Raw genomic sequence first — 6,000 nt, forward strand, 5'->3', positions numbered from 1 at the left:
CGGATCTTATGAATACAAGTTGCGTATATATGCAAGTTCTAAACTACACAGTCGCGTATATGTTGGTTTGATGAAGAAACAGTGGGACAGACTCAGAAAAAGGGTCTGATATGGTTCAGTCAATTATCAATTGTCTTTTCTGTTTTGATGGATGATGATTACAATTTGTTGATACTATTTAGAAGTGCTTTTGGCCCTCATAATTTGTTGATGACATGTTTTATAATAGGTTGATGATGATGCCATGATGATTCTTACTGATATATGCAATGATTAGATCTGACAGTGAACAGTTGGCAGAGGTTTAGGGGGAGCATTTTCGATGCTTCTAATAAAGCATTGTTGGCATTATCTTTGCTTTAGAAGTCCTTGGTACATAATGATGCTTACCAATGGTGATGATGCTTATGTTGTTGAAGTATTTAAATGATACATCATGCTTTTTTGCAGTCATGGGTTGCCTATGATGAAATCACAAATGGTACTGATATATTGCTTGAGCCACATAGTTGTTTTGATGTGACTGATCATATTTATGGATGATTCTTTTGATGCATATAGTACATATGTTATGTTAATTACATGATGATATTCATAAGTTCAAGGAGAAAAACAAAGCTTGAGTACACAACTTCATTTTTTGATGATGATAAGTGTCACTCATTACTTTCATCACGACTTCAAAGATGCATAAATTTCATATGGTGTAGTTATGAATGAGGATTATTGTTTGAGGATTTTTTCTCTTGATGGTATCAAGAAATTTTGACAAATGACTGTGAGCTTATGATTTTCTTTTCACATTAATGAGAAGCTAGATACATATTGCTATCTCTATGATGGGCATATACACGTTGTTGTTCTTGATGCTACTGACATATGCTTATGGTGTAGATCATATATGGTATATGATATTTGCTGATAACTATCATAGTCTTGTTTAGATCTTTGGTCTTTGTTACAAATTTCATTTGATGTAAAGGTCATATAAAGACCTATGATGTAATCATTGTAAAATTCAACCATGTATGGACTATTGTGGTCAAGTCCTTTAAGACATATGATGAATTTTGAAACACCACTATGTTTTTGAAGGAAAGGTAACTAGGTTCAGTCTTCATAAATGTACTTTTGATATTTGTATTTATTCAAAAAAAGAAATATTATTTTTATAATATATTTCAATGAGTTTCTTACTCATTAAAATAGGTCTAACACTATTTAAAGTGTTATAGGTGAGTCAAATAGTTAAAAGAATAAGTTGAAGACCTCAAGGGCATGGTATACCTTGTATGCATGTATTATGGTCAAGAGAATACATCCAAGCAAAGTCACAAGTCTCCTCCAAGTAATGGCACCACCAAGAAGCTCATTCATGCATACGACTCCACCAAAGGACAATCTGAAGTCCACTCTACAAGTTGGCCTAAATGGAGGGACAATCCTCTATATATAGAGGCTATCCACTCCTCTATAATGAAATAATTGAAGCTTTCAAATAAACGAAGAGATAGCCAAGAGAGAGAAGTAAAAGGGGAAGTCTATGGGTCTCCAAGGACAGTGAGAAAGAAGGGTGCAGAACCGAAGTTAGAGAGGTCATTTTTACAGCAGCTACAACCACACGTGCAAGGTTAAGGAAGGTCTTCTTGCAGCTATAACAAAAGAAAAGCACAGTTCATCATATCTTACTGTCTTGGGTGAAAACAAGGTCTACAACGCCTCCCTCTAAGAGCGAAGGAGAAGCCCTCACAAACACAGGAAGAAAGGAACAAGATCGAAGTTGAAGGTACTATTTTCTAGGGTAGAGAACAATCACACATGCGAGAATCAAATCTTTTTCTGTAGTCATAACAACCCTACATTACAGTCATCCAAGTTATTTGATTGATGGAGAGAAGAAAGGAACCATTATAAGAAGAATGGTCTCATCAATAGTATCTTCTCTAGATCAAGTGCAACAAGGTTACTAACAAGTTGAAAGAAGAGCGAAGTGTCGAAAGAAGGAAGACGAAGTGCCGGAGAACAAAGTGTCGGAATATGTGCTGGGGTATATGGTGCACAAAGGAGTAAATACTTGACTTGTGCTTGGAGGATATCTTTGTCAAGGGTCTAGGGTTTGGCATTGATCAATAGAAGCTTCAATAAGAGAAATTCACTAAAGGGTTTTCCTCTGAAGAGTAGAGAGGTTTTGACCCTAGCAGAGAGACAACATCTTGTGTTCTTGTTTTATGTTTTGGTAGTAGTTTGATGAAGTACACACATATGCACTAATAATAAGAAGAAGAATAAGCTAACAAGAAAAGTAAAAAGACTCCACAAATTGTTATCAAGTAACGAAGAATCACACTACACTACTTTGCCATAAATTCTTCAACATGTGTTTGGGAAGTTGATATGATAATGATGTCAAATATGAAAACCCACTGTGATTGGGTGATTTATGTAAGCTTTTGGTGATAGGACAAGTTCTATGAGTCATAGAGTCATGTACTTTATTGTACATCTGTAAAAAAATCCGGCATGTGCTCAGGGGGAGAATGATCAGAGAATTCAACATGTGCTCAGGGGGAGCATGGTCAGTATTCATATTCAGTAGTTCAAATATGGAATTCATCATCCAACATTGGTCAACCCTTTGCCCTTGATATCAAAGGGGAGAGTAGCTTGGTGTTTGGAGAGTAGCTTGATGTTTTGAAAATCTTGGTGTTTGGCTTGATGTATTTACATGTCGTGGTGACCAAACACCAAAGTAGTTTCCCTCAAGTCCAAAGAGAGAGATTGTTGGCATTATGAATTAGGTGTTGTCCTTGATGAAAACCTATTTGATGAATGAAATCCTACTTGATAAGTCGTCTCTTGATGAAAATCCACTTGTTAAAGGTATAAACATGATGTGTTTACAGATGTGACAGAATGCATGACAGTTCATAGGAATGATAAAGTTGGAAGTTCAAGAACTATACGCGAGTTCTGTTAATCCAAGTCGCATATACACACGAGTTTAGTAAAGAAAAGTAGCGTGTGGTTTTTGCACCATGGTATTCTAAATACTAGGGGTCCTTACCATGGTATTGGCCCATAGTAATGAGCACGTCAATAGATATTGATCCCGTCAAAAATTACCACCGACACTAGTATAGTTTTGACCTGTGGTATTGGATAAGGGATACACTATATAAAGAGGTGAAGATCAAAGTGCTATGCAGGTAAGTGATGGAAATTTTATGAAGAGTTAGATCAAAAGAAAATATGCATGTTATGAGTTTTTGATGCTTTTCTTGATCTAAACTAAGTATGCACCTGAGAGTTTGATGATGGATGAGATCCAATAGATCTGAAATAATTATGCACCAAAGAATACAATGATGGATCATGATCATGAGACCTGAAATGAATTTTCATTATATGATCTGCTCATGGATTGACTAGATCTAAGTATTGATGCATGTTTTTATCTCTGAATATTATGATCTAGGTCTTTCTGAAGTTCTGAAGAGCTGCACAATTTTAGGTCAAAATTTGCATATCTATATGCTGGTTGGTCTCAGGAAAAGTGCATATACACGTGGGTTTGCTTCTTCAAATTTGTGTATATAAAGTAAAGGGTTTATGCTCATAAATGACTGATCAACTAGATCAGTGTTGTTTCTTCTCTGTTGTCTGTCAATGATGTCCTCATGACTGATCTTGGTTGAGAGATAATGTCTGAAGTAGAACTGATTGAATGATGAAGTTGAATTTGGTTATTGATTGATTGAAGAATGTTAATATTACTTGTTGATTGTGATTGAAGATCAAAGACAATTTTTTGATTGGTTAAGAGTGTTGCAGTAGATCTGAGTATGATTCAATGTTCTTTTTCAGAATTGCAATGGTCAAGTTTTTAGTTTTTAGTATATTAAGATCTGTACGCGGGTTTCTCTACAGAAAAGCATGTATGCATGTGGGTTGCCTTAAGTGAAGTAGCGTATACATTTTGAAAGATAGATGATTAAGATTTGTAGTAACAGAATATGGTTTCTATGATATGTAGTATGATGTTTGATACAGTGATCTGATTGTTCCAGTTGATTGGTTGAATTTTGATTAATTGATTGGGTTTTAGTGATTGATTGATTCAGTTGTGTAAGAGATTGACGATTGTGTTACAGTTTGATTATTGATATTGAGCTTAAGTGTTGATAATGGGTCCAGTTTGAAAATTTGATTAAATGTGGACTACAAGTTATGATGTGTTGTAGCAGGTGGATGCAGTGTGAAAATTTATGAAACATGGTCCATGAATGTTGCAGAGGGTTGGAGCCTTTAGTGAGGAAATCGAAGCTTCCAGTTAGTAGTAGCTGGTAATCAGATTAGGGGGTTGGAGATCCCTTCTAGTAGGAGTTGGAGAACGAGCGAAGGTTGTAGCCTTCTGCAAGTGGGTGTCTGCGTACTGGAATGAGTCTGCACCACTGCAAGATTGTAAAAAGCTTTTTCTTTGTATTAAAAAGAAGACAAAGACAACAGAAGCAGGTGGTTTTTTCCCACATTGGGTTTCCACCTTAAATCCTGGTTTTCATGTGTGTTGCTTATGTGTGATGGCTTATTTTTTTCTTACAGCACATGGTTACTATTTATCTAATGTTTAATAAAGTACTGATGCACTGGATGAAGACAAACATATGATGAATTAACTGAAACATAAGTCTACTAGATGTACGCGAATACACACGGGGGTTCCTTTCAACAAAGTCGCATATAGAAATCAAAATATGAAAAGAAAAAGTTATTGATTTAAAAATACCGATTCACCCCGCCCCCCCTCCCAGTGTTTTTCTTAACAAACACCTATTTTTTGGCCATGCCAATAAAATCATCACTTAGTTAGACATCTCTTATTTTTAAATCAAAAGTGTTTTGTGAACCGAGTTCGGTTGGGCAAACCAGGTTATGATGTCATAGTGAAAATGTGTTTCCTCTCGGCTGTAAAGTCTTCCCACTGCTTTTTACGCTACCCACAATCGTCAAATTCGTTCAACAACCATCGGGATGGCACTAGCCGTTCATTCCAGTAATATGTTGAAAACTGTCAATTGGTGGTTGTAGGGTCCAATCTCATAGAGTCATTCAATTTGCAGACTAACATGAAAGAGTTTAAGAGAAATGAATCAAATAAATGGCAGAAACATAATCGCATACGAGTAAGCACGAAAATGATCCCTAAGTTGGTCATTGATGTCGTTCAAAGAAAAACTGAAATTGATATTAGATTTTTCTAGTGCGAAGGTGACGACACTTCAGTTGCAGAAGCGCCTTATTCTTCTCTGCTTCCCATTAAACATCTAAACATTTTTATAAGATTTTCTATATTTTTGGATATTCACTTTCTACCAATCGCTTAATAATTATTCATAATCAAATTAAAACAATTATATAATTTTAATAATTATTTACAATTAAATTAAAACAATTATATAATTTTAATAATTATTTACAATTAAATTAAAACAATTATATAATTTAAATAGCTAGTAAACACTCATAAGTATTAATTTATAATAAACATTTAGAGACTTATATTATGATACATCTTATATAAAAAAATAAAAAAACTCAAAATTTAATTAAATTATAATTTTATTTTAAATTATTATTAAAAATTATAAAAAAAATTGATATATAAATTAAACATATAGGCGTAGTCTAAACTATAGAGGAAATGGGGATCTTCACGATTTTTTTTTGGTTAATTGTAACAAAATCCGACAGAGATATTTAAAAACTCTAGTTTAAGTTGTTTAATCTATAGATTTCAATTAAAAGATAGGAAGACACAAAATGTTAACAAATGGATCTCGCAGCTCTTAGGTGAGAGAACCTAAGGCTACCAAATAGTGTTGCTTTCTTCATTGATTAATCAAATAATCAATACATATCTTATAGAGTTACATTCAAATGGGGAGATCAAACAAACCCCTAAAAAATAGGATCTAAGTCCTAAATACAAACAAAATCAGAACA

The sequence above is a fragment of the Pinus tabuliformis genome, chromosome 8 (assembly GCF_031772625.1).
Source record: "Pinus tabuliformis cultivar Carrire ecotype Pingquan chromosome 8, CPIR1, whole genome shotgun sequence".
Taxonomy (NCBI): domain Eukaryota; kingdom Viridiplantae; phylum Streptophyta; class Pinopsida; order Pinales; family Pinaceae; genus Pinus; species Pinus tabuliformis.